The following is a 19,888-nucleotide window of genomic DNA, read 5'->3' on the forward strand; positions in this document are numbered from 1 at the left end:
CCAATCTCAGTGGAAAACACCTGCTTGCATTTATCCCTCATTCTATACCACTCATAATTTTGTATACCTCTGTCAAATCTCCTGTCATTTTCCTAACTGCAGGTCTTTGTTCTGCTGAGTGCCCTGCTGTACAATGTGTATGTCCCACCCTGGTTTGTCCTTACAAAGTGCAACACCTTGCTCTTCTAAAGCAGGAAATATTGGAAACCTGTAATTGGTCAGATTCAAACTTGTGTGGAGAAAACCTAATGTATTTCTAGCTTTCCTTAACCATTTGACAGAGGGAATAGGATTACTCTTTGAATAAGCATAGAGACAATGGGTCAAATGTCTCTGTCTACATTCTTAAGAATTATTTTAAAACTCCAAAATCCAGCATCCAATTTTGATAGTTTGGCACTTGTCTCACTCAGTTTTCTGGAGTGCAAGCTGGGGGTGCAGAGTACAGCTGGGGCTGATGTCCAGATTGTCAGTCAGGATAGTGTGGCTGCTGGTGGGTTAGAGTCGAGAACATGATGCAGCAAGATTATGGTTATAATGGGATGTGTGCAGGAAAATCTAATTGAAGTGGAGAGAGAAAAGCAGAAATGGGCAAAGGAATTGTGTAAGTGGGAGGAGTTAGAGACAGAAGAGGGGTGGAGAAAGCTGGGAAAGAAATTGAAATTTTGAGTGAGCAGGATAAGGTGAATTTGACACATACAAGCCAGTTTTGGGCTCTGTGTGAATGGGAGATGAGAAAAGTGAGGAGAATAAGAAGGTGACCACAAATAGAGAAATGGAAAAGTCAGTGTCAGGATTTTCAGACAGCCGTGAATGTCTTGCACAAATTGGCAACTGAGAAGAAGGGCAGTGCCAATCACACCAAGTGTTTAAAACAGATCAAAAAGCTGCCAAGTCAACTCTCAGCTCAGAGAGGAGTGATGCATGCATTTGGTATGAAGGCTGCTGGATGATGGCGATGTAGATTGGGGTAATTTAGTGTATGAGGCAACACACTATAATAGTGAGGATGATTGGGGAAGAAGCTTGCCTCCCTATGGATTTTTTCCCAAGAGGGGGTGGAATCTTCAACACCCACTGCCACAGTGGTGCCTGTGGCAAAGGGGAATGCAGGAGGACCATTGTGACCAGTTATTCTACCCCTTTTGCTGTGGCCCAATTGAGTGCTGTAGCTGCAAATACACTGAAGTGTGGGCTGGGAAATGATCCTTGGGAACTTTTCCAGCACATTCAGCATCAAAGCTTAGATGAAGCAGAGGATCGGAAGTTAACCCTTCTGTGTCTGTCTTCAGTGTTACACTCAGCCCTACCAAAGGAACAGGCACAAGGCTAAGGAACACTGGGTGATTTGCAGGAGGCAATATGAGAAGCTACAGGGACTAATTGAGGTGACCCAGTGGAGGCTTTGCCTCAGTGCAGACAGTGGAATGGGCAACACAGCACTGCTTTTGTGATGAGGTTGTGGATGTTTTTCTTGGGAGTTTATGGTCCTAATTTGGATAGTCAGAATTTGACTCAACCCGGCAAGTACTGGCTGAGGACCTTTGTACCACAGTATTGAGGAGATCAGAAGGGTGGGTGAAATGTTTGACCCTGCAAATCCCACACAATTTGTAGCATAGGTTCTCAGAAGGATTATATGACTATGGGGAAAGGAAGGTACTAAGGAGGATAAAGGGAAATGGGGGTTTGAAGATGGCTATAAGAGAACAGGGTGTACAGTGGCAGAATGAAAGGAAATGGGGTGCCTATCAAGGTATGCAGCCACCACACTCAACAGCATCACCTAGTACAGGAGGTGGTTGAGGATGAGGTTAGAATACTTGCATTCTCCCTGTTATGAATACCAGATCCCCATGGAAATGTTTCTATTCAATTGAATTGACTTTATTACTTACATCCTTCATTTACACGAGGAGTAAAAATCTTTACGTTACATCTCTGTCTAAGTGTGCAATTTATAATAAATAGTATGTCCAACAGGACGGTCAATATAACATAGAAATAAAATTATATCGGCATGAGTCAGTCAATCTGATGTCCTGGAGTCTGTCCATCATGCCTTTTATGCTGCCGTACCATTACCCATATGGTAGCAGCTGGAACAGCTGTGGACACAAAGGTACTTTTGCCAGGGATTTCCCACAACCCAGATGAGTTGGAAATGGTCAGGATGTAACAAAAGCTCCATTGCCGCTAGAAGGTCAACCACATCACCCACAATGTAATTTCCAGGGTGCCAATGAAAAGCCACAACTGTATCCGGAGTTACCTACAGGGGCTCCAAGTGCATAAAGATGGTGTCAGGCCTCTGTTACGTGGGTGTGCACTGCAAGGTGGGATGGTATAGTTAGACTTCTTGTAGATGTTAATGTAGGAAGCAGCCCTATGAAATTTAAGCAACACGCATCAAAGTTGCTGGTGAATGCAGCAGGCCAGGCAGCTTCTCTAGGAAGAGGTACAGTTGACGTTTTGGGCCGAGACCCTTCGTCAGGACTAACTGAAGCATGGTTTCTGTAAAGGGAAATCTTGCCTGACAAGTCGGTTAGAGTTCATCGGGGAAGTAACCAGCAGAGTGGACAAAGGAGAGGCAGTGGATGTCATTTACTTGGATTTTCAGAAGGCATTTGATAAGGTGCCACACATGAGGCCACTCAACAAGATAAAATCCTTTGGCGCTACAGGAAAGACACTGGCATGGATAGAGGAATGGCTGACAGGCAGGAGACAGTGAGTGGGACTAAAAGAAGCTTTTCCTGGTTGGCTGACAGTGACTAGTGGTGTTCCATAAGGGTCAGTATTGAGACTGCAATTTTTTATTGTTTGTCAATGATTTGAACAATGGAATTGATGGTTTTGTGGCAAGGTTTGCGGATGATACGAAGATAGATGGAAGGGTAGATAGTACTAAACAGGACTAAACATGAAAAAGATTAAGGAGCTGGTGGAAGACCTGAGAAGGGCTAAGGCACCGGTGACCCCTGTTTCCATCCAGGGGGTCAGTGTGGACATGGTGGAGGATTATAAATACCTGGGGATATGAATTGACAATAAACTGGACTGGTCAAAGAACACTGAGACTGTCTCTAAGAAGGGACCGAGCCGTCTCTATTTCCTGAGGAGACTGAGGTCCTTTAACATCTGTCGGACGATGCTGAGGATGTTCTATGAGTCTGTGGTGGCCAGTGCTATCATGTTTGCTGTTGTGTGCTGGGGCAGCAGGCTGAGGGTAGCAGACACCAACAGAATCAACAAACTCATTCGTAAGGCCAGTGATGTTGTGGGGATGGAACTGGACTCTCTGACGGTGGTGTCTGAAAAGAGGATGCTGTCCAAGTTGCATGCCATCTTGGACAATGTCTCCCATCCACTACATAATGGATTGGTTGGGCACAGGAGTACATTCAGCCAGAGACTCATTCCACCGAGATGCAACGCTGAGCATCATAGGAAGTCATTTCTGCCTGTGGCCATTAAACTTTACAACTCCTCCCTTGGAGGGTCAGACACCCTGAGCCAATAGGCTGGTCCTGGACTTATTTCCTGGCATAATTTACATATTACTATTTAATTATTGATGGTTTTATTACTATTTAATTATTTATGGTGCAACCGTAACGAAAACCAATTTCCCTCGGGATCAATATAGTATGACTATGACTATGACTTAGATAAATTTGAAGAAAAGGCAAAAAGTATGGGAAATATATTATGCATTTTGGTAAAAAGAACAATAGTGCGGGCTATTATCTAATTGGGGAGAAAGTTCAAACATCAGAGGTGCTGAGGGACTTAGGAGTTCTTGTGCAAGACTCTCAGAAGGTTAATGTACAGGTTGACTCTGTGGTAAAGAAGGCAAATGCAATGTTGGCATTTATTTCAAAGGTTCATTTAATGAACTAGTCAGGCCGCACTAGGAATATTGTCAACAGTTTTAGGCCCTATATCTCAGAAAAGATGTGTTGTCATCAGAGAAAGGCCAAAGGAGGTTCACGAGGATGATCCTGGGAATTAAATGATTAATATATGAGGAGCATTTTGCAGCTTTGGGCCTGTAATCACTGGAATTTAGAAGAATACAGGGAGATCTCATTGAAATCTACTGACTGTTGAAAGGACTAGATAAGGTGGATGTAGAGAGGATATTTCTTATGGTGGAGGTATCCAGAACTAAAGGGCACAGTCTCAAAATTGAGGGGTGACCTTTTAGAACAGATCTAAGGAGGAATTTTTTTTAAACCAGAGATTAGTGAATCTGTGGAATGCTCTGCCACAGACTGCAGTGGAGGCCAAGTCTATGGGTATGTTTAAGGCAGAATTTGATCAGTCAGGGTATCAAAGGATATGGTGAGAAGGATGTGTATGCGGTTGACTGGGATCTAGGATCAGCCATGATGGAATGCCAGAGCAGATTCAATGGGCTGAGTGGCGTAATTCTGCTCTTATGTTTAATGGTATATGGTACAGCAACAGGATCGGGAGTTATCAAGGGTACAGAAAGGAGGGAGTTCTGAAGAGTATGTGAAATATTCTGGAATACAAGTATGGAATGGGATTGTACTTTAAAATGGTAGACTTCTGGTGGCAGAAGGTGAAAGAAACCAGATAATGTATTGGTACCATGACATCTGTGGGCATCAAGCAGCAGCTGAAGAATCTGTGCTGGTACTCAAAAATGCAAGGAGACGTAGAACATTATTGTATAAATTGTTTGATTTGTGCCCAGATAAATCAGCTGGATTGATTTTCTAGGGCCTATACCTTCAGCCCCAGAAGACTGAACTACATCCTAGTGATAGTGGATACCTTCAAATGGATAGAGGCTTTCACAACTAAAAATAACACTGCTAAGGTTACAGCCAGGGTTTTGTTCGAGAGAATTTTTACCCATTGGGGATTGGATTGCCAAGGAGGCTAGAATAAGATCAAGCTCCCCTGCTTGGGGTAAAACAGAGGTTCCATATCCCATATCGACCCCAATCCCCTGGAATTATTGAATGGATGAACAGGACTTTAAAGCCAATGTTAGCCAAAGTGGCTAAACAGCACAGCACCACATGGGTCACTGCCTTGTCCTATGTCCCTTGATAATCCGTACCACCGAAGCTCCTTCAATTGGATTTACGTTTTTCATTTGATGACTGGGAGAGAAATGAGAGGGTTAGCATTCTTGGTTGGGTTAGATTTATCAGAGGCTGACTGGGTAGAGCTATTAATCAACATTATTAATGAAGCCTATTATGTTGCCACCCATAATATGGGACAAAAGACACAGCAGAGTGAAGCTTATTTTGAGGTGTGAACAAAATCTAATGAGTTAGAAATTGGACAGAAGATTTTGATCTCAGTACATCAGCCAGGCCTTTTTAAATCTCTGAGGTTTGTAGGACCATATGATGTTGTTGACAGAGTCAGTCCACCAGTCTATCAAATCCAGACTGTTCCAAATAAGTTAAGTTGATATCATATTAACCAACTTAAACCCCTTGGAGATAATCAACATTCCCTAGAAGCTGGGGTCCTTAAGGCACAATATTCATGAGATGCTCTGGGCTGAGACGATGATGCTCTTAGATTTGTGTTTCAGGCAATCATCAAGGATAAGGATGAAGGAGCACTTGTCTCCTCAGTGAGTTGGGCAACCAATTCCGATTTGCACCCCGTGGTTAAGGATAGTTCACTTCATACTCAGCATCAAGACTATCTTTACAATCGCCCAAGTCAAGGCAAAGACAATGGAAGAGAGAAACAGATGGGAGATTGTGTTTATCACCAGATGTTCTGGAAATAAAGTGGGGGATAGAAGAGTTGATTTTAGAGGAGGTATCAGATAAATAGATAAGTGCAGAAACAGCCCTTGATGTTTTTTTCTTTCTTGGTATTTGTAGATGATTGGTGATAGAATACTACTGATGAGTGGCCTCATAATGGTTGAAGGCTCTATTGAATGTTACATGTTCTAAAGTAAAGTGCATTATTGGCCAGTTGTATATTCATCTGGACAGATGCAAGGTATGAAGTTTAGGTTGGTGGTGGATGGACTATTCACAAAATTCATGGAGAAGTCTGTTTGGATGTCATGGTAATAGTAGACTGTCTAGATGAAGAAGGTGAAGTGGTGGTATGAAGTTATGAAGAACTGAGTTGAGATTTTGTAAAGGGAATGAGATTGATGCCTGTTGATAATCGTGATCAAGTAACAAAATAAGGGAAAAGATGGGAGTACTAGGATAATGATGGGAGGTTTTTTTTGGTCCTGCTTCAGGAAGAAAGGGCTTATAAATCAAGTACAACTTCATTGTGAATGTAATGGTACTGCTGACATGAACACAAATCAGAAACAATGTTATTGGTTAGCATGTGGCCCAGGCAACTCAATCACAGTTGCTCTGGAGCCCTAAAATCTTCTGTATGCACCTTGCCCCATGGTAGAGTTGACAACAATTGATCCCACAACCATCGCACTGCCAACTGTTACTAGACCTTTGCTGTGTGATGAGATTCAGATAGATACAAAGGGAGTAGTATTAAAGGGAGTAGTATTAGAAGAAGCGGATGAATAAATTAACCTAGTACCAGAATATAAACATGTGCAAGTGTTAACAGCACACCACATTCCTAGCTACTGTAGAGTAAGCCTCCAGGAGCTTTTCTAGCATTTATTAACTGAACAGTTTACCCGCTCTGAATTTAAAACATGTAAGAGGTGAAGAAGATGTCTTAGTGAACGTATGGGATTGGGATAATTGGCTGGACTTTCCACAGTAAATATGCTAAGACATTGCGGAGGTAAGCTGTTAGTTGGTTTCTCTAAGGCAAAAAAAGAAAGAAATTGTAAATAAGGATTATGAGGACATGGGAGGAATTAGCAGTTCGGGTAAGCAACAAGCAAATGTAGATTTGGAAATGCTCCATATTTTACAATCCTTGGGAGATATGACAAACTGAATTGTTGACAGAGTTAGTAAAGAAAGTAATTAAAATGCTGCATATACAAGTATAGCTCTTGGTTACTTTCTGTAATTGGAGTTAACATGGTAAATTAGAGAACCATAGAGTTCCCGACTGGATTTCAGTTGAACAGTAAAGTACTGAGTTTGTACTAATGTCCCAGGGTGTCACATTAGGGAATTCACCTTGACAAATCATTTCCTTGGAATTTGTTAAAATGGGTCTGGACCACTGTATGTTGGAGCTGTTCTTCTTATTCTTTACCATAGTGACAACTGAACATACCTGTTATGTAAGATTCATAATATTGGGAAATATCAAGAAGGAGTTTAGATTTCACTTATTAATCCACTACTTATGCTATTTAATGGCAAGGAGCTGCAAAGGGAGTAAATTCAACTTCCTGTCATCCACAAAGGAGAATATTGGGTTTGTCCAGAGGATTAGTTAAGAATCTGTTAACAGATTGTGTGTTTGTTTCTTATGATAATTGTTCTCTATCTATGTTCCCTGTCGATAGGAGATTCCTGACATTTCCTTTGGTGAATGCTACTTATCACATTGCTACCTCAAGCACACATTACAAGAAGGGGTGCAGTTTGATGAACTGTAATATCGCAGTTTCCACTGTTATGAGGGACTTAGTTTTAGCTGGGCAAGTGTTACCCAAACCAGTTGTAAGACCATCTATTCAAATAAATGTATATATATCAATAATACTGCTGAGAACTCACTTAGATATGTACCTACTGCATGTCCACCTAGCCCTCATTTTGCTGCACGGAGGGATGGAGTTATTAACCATAGTTATTATTAGACAATGCAGTGAATTACCCAAGACTATTAAAGATCATGCAGATTTAGCTAATGATGTTTTCCAGAATCCACCATTTTGGAGTGAAGTTTGGAACTGGGGTCTGAATATTAATGTTTATCCTTGGATTTCACAGGTTATTATTGTTCTGCTCTTTGTTCTAATCATTATTCAGTGGATTTTCCTAAGTGATTTTTGATGGCAACTTAAATAATTTGAATGTTTGCATGCTAAATACTATTCCAAATCTCTTCTTGGTGGTATACCATGATGTTGTCTTTGAGTATTATGTTCTTCTCCCTCATTATATTTTATTAATTGCTGTAAAATGCCTTGATATACGGTATGAAATTAGGTATATTTTTATCATATTTCTTTTATATGCTTTTGTACTGATAATATTTTAAATATGCCAGCATTTTGATACTTTATATTTATGTTTGACAGTCTATGAAATTTAGCTACGATCTTCATTGGTATTATTTGATGTAGTCATGAATGTTGGTGTTCCTTTTATGCTGTATGCATTCAGACATATAAACAGTAGAGTGATTCCCAGAATTTTCTGTGGATCAAAAGGCAGGAGATGTTGTACATGAAGGAATTAAAATATGCAAGAAAATATCGTGCTCGAATGGGTGATGGGCAGTGAAAGTAGATAAACCAGATGTCTTTGAAGGAAAGGGGACTGTAATTTTGTGAAGCTGCACTGTAGCCTCCATTTTGTGAACTGTTTGATGAATTGATTCTTGCTCTGGGATAACAATAAGAGCAACTGAATGTGGATACAAGGGGTTTCTACTAAACTTGAGGCCATTCTCAGAACTGTTTATTGTGTACAATGCCAGGTTTGCAGAAGTAATCTCATTATCTTGGCTTAGTATCCAGATGACTCGGTTTATCTGGTTTGAACCAGAGTCAAATAGAACAAAGGAAATCACCCAAGGCATGATGTTGTGTTGCCCTTAGCCCTTGTGTAGCCCCAGTAAGGTGACCTTGAATCAATGAGACTGAAACTCAACATTTGAACTGATAAGGAAAAAGTATAATAATGAGGGACTTCAAATGCAAAGTGGCGAGAACTCTGGAGACTAACTATCACAAGGATGAATCCCATGCCAATGGCTGGGAGAATAAAAGGATCAATTGTCTGGCCAACAGGAGATTCTATTTTTGTGTTATATATTGGAAAAGTGGTCTGAGTATTGGTACAGAGGGAACAGTAGAATTCATGTTTTAAGTTGGCCTGGGGTCAACATCGTTACATTGTTATATGTGCAGAGACAATAAAGTACAAGCTTTGATTGATTAAGAGTTGTGTAGTAAGTTGCCTAACCTAGAACAATTGTTGACTGGTCAACCAATGGCAGATGGAGAATGAAATGATACATTTTGGAAAGTCAAACTTGAAAGTGGAGTGCAAGGATAATGGCAGGATTCTTAACAGTGCAGAGGAACAGAAGGATCATGTAGTCCAAGTCCAGAGGTCCCTCAAAGTTGCTGCACTAGTTAGGCTGGTCAAAAAGGCCTATGGTGTATAAACCTTCATTAGTTAGGGGACTGAGTTCAAGAGTTCTGAGGTAATGTTGCAGCTCTATAAAAACCTGCTCAGACCACATGGAGAATTGTGTTCAGTTCTAGTCGCCTCGTTATAGGAAGGATGTGGAATCTCTGAGATGTTGACGACCAGGAACTTGAAACTGCTCTCCTGTCTACCAATGACTCTTCAATGAGCATGGGTATGTGGTCTCCTGACTTCGCTTTTGTGAAGTCCACAATCAATTCCTTTATCTTGCTGACATTAAGTTGAAGGCTGTTGTCACAATACCACTAAACCAGATGATCTTTCTCACTCCTCTACATCTCCTTGCCACCATTTGAAATTCAGCAAATAACAGTAATGTTATTGGTGAATATATAGATGGCATTTGAGCTGTACCTAGCCACACAGTCATGAATGTGGAGAGAGTAGAGCTATGGGCTAAGCACACATCCTTGAGTCAAGGAGATATTATTACTTATCCGCACTGACTTTGATCTTCTGATGAGAAAGTCAAGGATCCTATTGCAGCAGGGGGCACAGAGGCCCATGGTTTTGAAGCTTGTTGATTAATACTGTGGGGATCATGGTGTTGAACACTGAACTGTAACAGCAGCCTGATGTAAGGACACTTTATATCCATAACACTTCATATGCTCTCTTTAACGACTTTCAGTTCCCTGGCCCAGATTGCTCTATTTTCACCATCCAGTCCCTATACAACACCATGTTCCACCAGGAGGGCCTCAACACTCTCTTTCTTGATAACCAACCTAACCAGCTCCCCTCCATCACCACCCTGCTGTGCCTGGCAGAACTTTCCTTGTCTTCAACAATTTCTCTCAGATCACTTTCTCCAAACCAAGTTAGACCTTCCTTTTTGCTGGCTACATGGAACACTCCATGTTCCAAGCCTACACTGGTAATGCTCCCCAACTTTTCCTCTGCTACATTGATGACTGCATTGGTGCTGCTTCCTGCACCCATGCTGAGCTTGTCAATTTCATCAACTTTGCCACCAATTTCACCCTGCTATCACATTTACTTGGACGATCTCTGACACTTCTTTCTCCTTTCTCGGTCTCTCTGTGTCTATCTCTAGAGACAGGCTATCCATTAATATCTTTTACAAACCTACTGACTCAGACAATTATCTTGACTGTTATCTCTTCCACTCTGTCACTTGTAAAAATGCTAGTCTCTTTTCTCAGTTCCTCCTCTGCCATATCTGTTGTCCAGATGAAACTTTCCGATGTCCACTTTTTTCAGAGAATGGGGTTTCCCTTCCACTTACTCACCCACATGTCCTCCATTTCCTGCACATCTGCCCTCATCTCATCCTCCTGCCAACATAACAGAGATAGTCTTCCCCTTGACCTTACCTACCACCCCACAAGCCTCCATATCCTGCACATTATTCTCCATAACCTCCACCATCTCCAACAGGATCCCACCACTGAACACATCTTCCCCTTCTACCCCACCCCTCCAGTTTCCATAGGACTTTGTCCCTTACATGTCACCCTTCTCTTGCCGCTCCCCACTGATCACCCTCCTGGCACTTATCCCTGTAAGTGTGACCAGTGCTACACCTGCCCCCTACACTTTCTCCCGCACCATCATTCAGGGCTCCATGTAGTCCTTCCAGGTGAGGTGACATTTCACCTGCCAGTCTATCAGGATGATCAAAAGAAACTGGTGCTCCTGGGGCAGCGTCTTCTACATTGGTGAGACTAGATGCAGACTGGGGACCACTTGGTTGAGCACCTTCAACTTGTCCATCGCAAGTGGTGGGATCTCCAGGACACCACCCATTTCAAGTTGAGTTCCCATTCCCATTCTGTTGTGTCATCTATGGCCTCATCTACTGCCTTGATGAGGCTGAACTTAGGCTGGAGAAGCGCCAGCTAATATTCCATCTGAGTGAGTAACTTCCAAGCTGATGGAATGAGCATCAGTTTCTTCCCTTTCCTTCCACTCTTTTTCCATTCCCTCTTCTGGTTACTCTCTTGGACCTTCTGTTCTTCTAACCTGCCTATCACCTCCCTCTGGTTCCTCTTCTCCTTCCCTTTCTTATTATGTCCACTGTACTTTTTTTTATCAGATTCCTTCTTTGGCCTTTTATCTCTTCCACCTATCCCCTCCCAGCTTCTTATTTCATCTCCCATCCCTCACCCAGCCACCTATCACCTGACAGCTTGTTCTCCTTTCCCTCCCCAGCTTCTTCTTCTGGCTTCTACCCCCGTTCTTTCCTGTCCTCTTGAAGGCTCTCAGCTTGAAAGCTCCCCTGCATAGATGCTGAATGACTTGCTAAGTTCCTCCAGCATTTTGTATGTGTTGTTCAACATTTCCAGCATCAGCTTGAAATTTATGAGCCTGAGGTATGTATCGCTGTTGTCTAGGATCCTCAATGCCAGCTGCAGAAGCAGTGAGATTGCACCTTCCGTAGAACTGATGTGGCGGTTGGCAAATTACAGCAGGTCCAGGTCCTCCATATCAAAGATTAATTGACATATGCCTTCTTTTTCCTGACCAGACCCTCAATATCCTTCAATATCTTACAGGTTGAGTTGGTGGTAAGGAAGGCAAATGCAATGCTACCATTCATTTCGGGAGGATTAGAATATAAAAGCAAGGATGTAATGCTGAGGATTTGTAAGGCATTGATCAAACTATCCTTGGAGTATTGTGAACAGTTTTGGGCTCCTTATCTAAGAAAGATGTGCTGGTATTGGAGACGGTCCAGAGGAGGTTTATGAGAATGACCCCAGGAATGAAACAGTTAATGTATCAAGAGCTTTTGATGGCTTTGGGCCTGTACTTGCTGGAACTTAGAAGAATAAGAGTGGATCTCATTAAAATTTATAGAATATTGAAAAGCCTATACAAGGTGACAGGAGTCTAGGATGAGAGGGTACAGAATAAAAGGGTCCTTTTAGAACAGAGATGCGGAAGAATTTCTTTAGCCAGACGGTGGAGTATCTGTGGAATTCATTGCTACAGATGACTGTAGAGGCCAAGTCATTAGGTATATCTAAAGTGGAAGTTGATAGGTTCTTGATTAGTAGGGGTCTCAGAGTTTACAGGGACAAGACAGGAGAACAGGGTTCACAGGGATAATAAATGACACATAATGGAAAGGTGGAGCAGACTCAAAGGGCTGAATGGCCTAATTTTGCTTCTGTTTTCTTATGGTACTATCAACCAATGTTTCCTAACCATGCCAGTCTTTTCCTTCATTCTCTCATGAGCACCCAGGCCCTGAACTTTTCTCATCTCACCTTTAAAGACTCCCACTTTCCAGTTTTCCCTTTCCTTGCTAGTATCCTCTTCCAATCAGCCTTTGTCAATTCCAATCTAATGCCATCAAAATTAGCCTTGTCCCAATTTAACTTGTAGACCTGGCCTATCTGTTTCCATTGCTATCTTGAAATTAATACTTTTATTGTCACTGAACCATAAAACCATAGAAACTACAGCACAGAAACAGGACTTTTGGCCCTTCTTGGCTGTGCCGAACCATTTTCTGCCTAGTCCCACTGACCTGCACACGGACCATATCCCTCCATACACCTCCCATCCATGTATCTGTCCAATTTATTCTTAAATGTTAAAAAAGAACCCGCATTTACCACCTCGTCTGGCAGCTCATTCCATACTCCCACCACTCTCTGTGTGAAGAAGCCCCCCCCAATGTTCCCTTTAAATTTTTCCCCCCTCACCCTTAACCCATGTCCTCTGGTTTTTTTTTCTCCCCTTGCCTCAGTGGAAAAAGCTTGCTTGCATTCACTCTATCAATACCCATCATAATTTTATATACCTCTATCAAATCTCCCCTCATTCTTCTACGCTCCAGGGAATAAAGTCCTAACCTATTCAACCTTTCTCTGTAACTGAGTTTCTCAAGTCCCGGCAACATCCTTGTAAACCTTCTCTGCACTCTTTTAACCTTATTTATATCCTTCCTGTAATTTGGTGACCAAAACTGAACACAATACTCCAAATTCGGTCTCACCAATGCCTTATACAACCTCATCATAACATTCCAGCTCTTATACTCAATACTTTGATTAATAAAGGCCAATGTATCAAAAGCTCTCTTTATGACCCTATCTACCTGTGACCCCACTTTTAGGGAATTTTGTATCTGTATTCCCAGATCCCTCTGTTCCACTGCACTCCTCAGTGCCTTACCATTAACCCTGTATGTTCTACCTTGGTTTGTCCTTCCAACATGCAATACCTCACACTTGTCAGTATTAAACTCCATCTGCCATTTTTCAGCCCATTTTTCCAGCTGGTCCAAGTCCCTCTGCAAGCTCTGAAAACCTTCCTTACTGTCTACTACACCTCCAGTCTTGGTATCATCAGCAAATTTGCTGATCCAATTTACCACATTATCATCCAGGTCATTGATATAGATGACAAATAACAATGGACCCAGCACTGATCCCTGTGGCACACCACTAGTCACAGGCCTCCACTCGGAGAAGCAATTCTCTACTACCAATCTTTGACTTCTTCCATTGAGCCAATGTCTAATCCAATTTACCACCTCTCCATGTATACCTAGCGACTGAATTTTCCTAACTAACCTCCCATGCGGGACCTTGTCAAAGGCCTTACTGAAGTCCATGTAGACAATATCCACTGCCTTCCCTTCATCCACTTTCCTGGTAACCTCCTCGAAAAACTCCAATAGATTGATCAAACATGACTTACCACGCACAAAACCATGTTGACTCTCCCTAATAAGTCCCTGTCTATCCAAATGCTTGTAGATTCTGTCTCTTAGTACTCCCTCCAATAACTTACCTACTACCGACGTTAAACTTACTGGCCTATAATTTCCCGGATTACTTTTCGATCCTTTTTTAAACAACGGAACAACATGAGCCACTCTCCAATCCTCCGGCACCTGACCTGTAGACAGCGACATTTTAAATATTTCTGCCAGGGCCCCTGCAATTTCAACACTAGTCTCCTTCAAGGTCCGAGGAAACACCCTGTCAGGTCCTGGGGATTTATCCACTTTAATTTTCCTCAAGACAGCAAGGACCTCCTCCTTTTTGATCTGTACAGTTTCCATGATCTCACTACTTGTTTCCCTTAATTCCATAGACTTCATGCCAGTTTCCTTAGTAAATACAGACGTAAAAAACCTATTTAAGATCTCCCCCATTTCCTTTGGTTCCGCACATAGCCGACCACTCTGATCTTCAAGAGGACCAATTTTATCCCTTACAATCCTTTTGCTCTTAATATACCTGTAAAAGCTCTTTGGATTATCCTTCACTGTGACTGCCAAGGCAACCTCATGTCTTCTTTTAGCCCTCCTGATTTCTTTCTTTCTTAAGTATTTTCTTGCACTTCTTATACTCCTCAAGCACCTTATTTACTCCCTGCTACTTATACATGTCATACAACTCCCTCTTCTTCTTTATCAGAGTTGCAATATCCCTTGAGAACCAAGGTTCCTTATTCCTATTCACTTTGCCTCTAATCCTGACAGGAACATACAAATTCTGCGCTCTGAAAAGTTCTCCTTTGAAGGCTTCCCACCTACCGATCACATCCTTGCCAGAGAACAACCTGTCCCAATCCACGCTTTTTAGATCCTTTCTCATTTCTTCAGATTTGGCCTTCTTCCAGTTAAGAACCTCAACCCTAGGACCAGATCTAGCCTTGTCCATGATCAAGTTGAAACTAATGGTGTTATGATCACTGGAACCAAAGTGCTCCCCTACACAGACTTCTGTCACTTGTCCTAACTCATTTCATAACAGGAGATCCAATATTGCATCCCCTCTAGTTGGTCCCTCTATATACTGATTTAGAAAACTTTCCTGAACACATTTTACAAACTCTAAACCATCTAGACCCCTAACAGTATGGGAGTCCCAATCAATGTATGGAAAATTAAAATCCCCTTCCACCACAACTTTATGTTTCCTGCAGTTGCCTGCTATCTCTCTGCAGATTTGCTCTTCCAATTCTCGTTGACTATTGGGTGGTCTGTAATACAATCCCACTAATGTGGCTGTACCTTTCCTGTTTCTCAGCTCCACCCATAAGGACTCAGTAGACAAGCCCTCTAATCTGTCCTGCCTGAGCACTGCTGTAATATTTTCCCTAACAAGCAATGCTACTCCCCCACCTTTCATTCCTCTGCCTCGATCACATCTGAAACATCGGAACCCTGGAATATTAAGCTGCCAGTCCTGCCCTCCCGTAGCCAAGTTTCACTAATTGCTATAACGTCATAATTCCACGTGTCAATCCATGCTCTCAACTCATCCGCCTTCCCCGCAATACTCCTAGCATTGAAATATATACACCTCAGAAGATTTTTACCACCACTCACAACCTTTCTATTTGCGGATTTGCTTGAACTTTTAACATCATTTATTTTCACCTCAGCCACACTGTCAGCTCTGGCACTCTGGTTCCCATCCCCCTGCAAATCTAGTTTAAAGCCTCCCCAATATCATTAACAAACCTCCCCGATCCCAAGATATTCATCCACTGACTCATTACCCACTAGTCCAGCCTTATCCCCCAAGTGGAGTATGTGGAATTGTCAAATCCCTAACAGTCAGCACATTCATTCATCATTCTCCCTGTGAAATGTGCTCCTTGATCTGATGATCCAATGATAGAGTGGTGGCACGAATTCTCAACATCACTGCCCATCCCACTCCTGACATCAAATGGTGTTGCATGAATGAAGTCACCGGAAAAAAGTACTGGTAGGTATGTAACAGCCTCTTTATTCAACAAGATAAAACAGGCATCATATAGAGGCCCTTTTGTGGGATGAGGGGGAAGGTCTGTCTGTGCCCAACACAACACACATTTTATATGCTAAAGGTCAAAGAAAATTCAGAACAATTCAAACAAATCAATATTTTACATTACCCTCCTGAACTACATGTTTAACAGTTTAAATTGTATGGATCTTCCCACTATCACACCCAAAATAAGTGTCAATTACATTCATATCCATGCTGTGGGATGTTGATTGGGTTCATGCATGTGTTGACAATCAGTTAAGTGCCTATTTCCTGGTCTGTCTGGTCTGCATTTTAAATCTAATCCTCAAAGCATATTCAAATCTGAAGGCTTGGGCCAAAGTCAGTTAAATTAATTGCTACGTGTGCTACACCCAAAAACAGTCCAGGCTTATTTTCCAAGTGGAGGTTGAGTCTTGTAGGTCTGTCTACATACTGCTTCAGAGAACTTTACAGGAAACGCATAAATTCTGCTCATCTAATCCCCCACGATGTCTGACCCAGTCAGTATTAGGGATGATAAATTCACCCACTGATACAGCCCTAGCATTCCTACAACTGTCTGCAATTTCCATTTATGTTTCCTCCTCTAATTCCTGCTGGCCATGAAGAGATCTCCAGTTTAATACCATCAAAGTGATCACCCTCTTCTTATTCACATTATTCCTGGGCAATTCCCCAAGAAAAATCGAAGTACTGCTGTGCTAGTCTCCCTAATTAATACAATGACCCCTCCTCTCTATCATGCTGGAAGTATCTTTACCCTGGAATGCTGAGCTGTCAATCCTTCAACCAGGTTTCCGTAATTCCTGTAATATCACCATCTCATGTGTTGATCGTTGGTCTGAGTTCCTTTGCATTACCTGTCAAGATTCTTGCATTAAAATGCACGTACTTAAGCCGATCAGACCTTCCTGACTCCCTGTCCTGCCCCTGCTTGTCCTGTCTGCTGGCTCTGTGCATTAGAACCTTTATAGACCATAAGACCATAAGACAAAGGAGCAGAAGTCGGCCATTCGGCCCATCGAGTCTGCTCCGCCATTTTATCATGAGCTGATCCATTCTCCCATTTAGTCCCACTCCCCTGCCTTCTCAGCATAACCTTTGATGCCCTGGATACTCAGATAACTATCAACCTCTGCCTTAAATACACCCAATGACTTGACCTCCACTGCTGCCCATGGCAACAAATTCCATAGATTCACCACCCTCTGACTAAAAAAATTTCTTCGCATTTCTGTTCTGAGTGGTGCCCTTCAATCCTTAAGTCATGCCCTCTTGTACTAGACTCCACCATCATGGGAAACAACTTTGCCACATCCACTCTGTCCATGCCTTACAACATTCGAAATGTTTCTATGAGGTCTCCCCTCATTCTTCTGAACTCCAAGGAATACAGTCCAAGAGCGGACAAACGTTCCTCATATGTTAACCCTCTCATTCCCGGAATCATTCTAGTGAACCTTCTCTGTACCCTCTCCAACGTCAGCACATCCTTTCTTAAATAAGGAGACCAAAACTGCCCACAGTACTCCAAGTGAGGTCTCACCAGCGCCTTATAGAGCCTCAACATCATATTCCTGCTCCTATATTCTATTCCTCTAGAAATGAATGCCAACATTGCATTCGCCTTCTTCACTACTGACTCAACCTGGAGGTTAACTTTAAGGGTATCCAGGAGGAGGACTCCCAAGTCCCGTTGCATCTCCGAACTTTGAATTCTTTCTCCATTTAAATAATAGTCTGCCCGTTTATTTTTTCTGCCAAAGTGCATAAGCATACACTTTCCAACATTGTACTTCATTTGCCACTTCTCTGCCCATTCTTCCAACCTATCCAAGTCTCTCTGCAGACTCTCCGTTTCCTCAGCACTACCGGGCCCTCCATCTATCTTCGTATCGTCAGCAAACTTAGCCACAAAGCCATCTATTCCATAATCCAAATCGTTGATGTACAATTTAAAAAGAAGCGGCCCCAACACGGACCCCTGTGGAACACCACTGGTAACCGGGAGCCAGCCAGAATAGGATCCCTTTATTCCCACTCTGTTTCCTGCCAATCAGCCAACACTCTATCCACATATGTAACTTTCCCGTAATTCCTTGGGCTGTTATCTTGTTAAGTAGCCTCATGTGTGGCACCTTGTCAAAGGCCTTCTGAAAATCCAAATATACAACATCCACTGCATCTCCCTTGTCTAGCCTACTGGTAATTTCCTCAAAAAATTGTAATAGGTTTGTCAGGCAGGATTTTCCTTTAAGGAATCCATGCTGAGTTCTGCCCATCTTGTCATATGCCTCCAGGTACTCTGTAACCTCATCCTTGACAATCAACTCCAACAACTTCCCAACCACCGATGTCAAGCTAACAGGTCTATTATTTCCTTTTTGCTTCCTTGCCCCCTTCTTAAATAGCGGAGTGACATTTGCAATCTTCCAGTCTTCTGGAACCATGCCAGAATCTATCGACTTTTGAAAGATCATTGCTAATGCCTCCGCAATCTCCAAAGCTACTTCCTTCAGAACACGCGGGTGCATTCCATCTGGTCCAGGAGATTTATCGACCTTTAGACGATTCAGCTTCCTGAGTACTTTCTCTGTCGTAATTGTGACTGCGCACACTTCTCTTCCCTGCCACCCTTGAGTGTCCGGTATACTGCTGATGTCTTCCTCAGTGAAGACTGATGCAAAATACTTGTTCAGTTCCTCTGCTATCTCCTTATCTCCCATTACAATTTCTCCAGCATCATTTTCTATCGTCTTATATCTACTCTCACCTTTTACTCTTTATATACTTGAAAAAGCTTTTAGTATCCTCTTTGATATTATTTGCTAGCTTCCTTTCATAGTTAATCTTTTCCCTCTTAATGACCTTATTGGTTTCCTTTTGTAAGGTTTTAAAAACTTCCCAATCCTCTGTCTCCCCACTAATTTTTGCTTCCTTGTATGCCCTCTCTTTTGCTTTAACTTTGGCTTTGACTTCTCTTGTCAACCACAGTTGCATCCTTTTTCCATTCGAAAATTTCTTCTTTTTTGGAATATACCTGTCTTGCATCTTCCTCACTTCTCGCATAAACTCCAGCCACTGCTGCTCTGCCGTCTTTCCCGCCAGTGTCCCTTTCCAGTCAACTTTGGCCAGTTCCTCTCTCATGCCACTGTAATTTCCTTTACTCCACTGAAATACTGACACATCAAATTTCGGCTTCTCTTTTTCAAATGTCACAGTGAACTCAATCATGTTATGATCACTGCCTCCTAAGGGTTCCTTCACCTCAATCTCTCTAATCACCTCCGGTTCATTACACAATACCCAATCCAGTACAGCCGATCCCCTAGTGGGCTCAACAACAATCTGTTCTAAAAACCATCTCGCAGACATTCTACAAATTCTCTCTCTTGGGATCCAGTGCCGACCTGATTTTCCCAATCCACCCGCATGTTAAAATCCCCCACAATTATCATAACATTGCCCTTCTGACAAGTCTTTTCTATTTCCAGTTGTAATTTCTAGTCCACATCCCTGCAGCTGTTTGGAGGCCTATAAATAACTGTCATCAGGGTCCTTTTACCCTTGCTATTCCTTAGCTCAACCCATAAAGATTCTGCACCTTCTAATCCTATATCACCTCTTTCTAATGATTTAATATCATTTCTTACCAATAAAGCCACGCCTCCCCCTCTGCCTACCTTCCTATCCTTTCGATACACCGTGTATCCTTGGACGTTCAGCTCCCAGAGACATGCATCCTTTAGCCAGGTCTCAGTGATGGCCACAATATCATACCTGCCAATC

Source organism: Mobula hypostoma, chromosome 3 (genome assembly GCF_963921235.1).
Source record: "Mobula hypostoma chromosome 3, sMobHyp1.1, whole genome shotgun sequence".
NCBI classification, from domain to species: Eukaryota; Metazoa; Chordata; class Chondrichthyes; order Myliobatiformes; family Myliobatidae; genus Mobula; species Mobula hypostoma.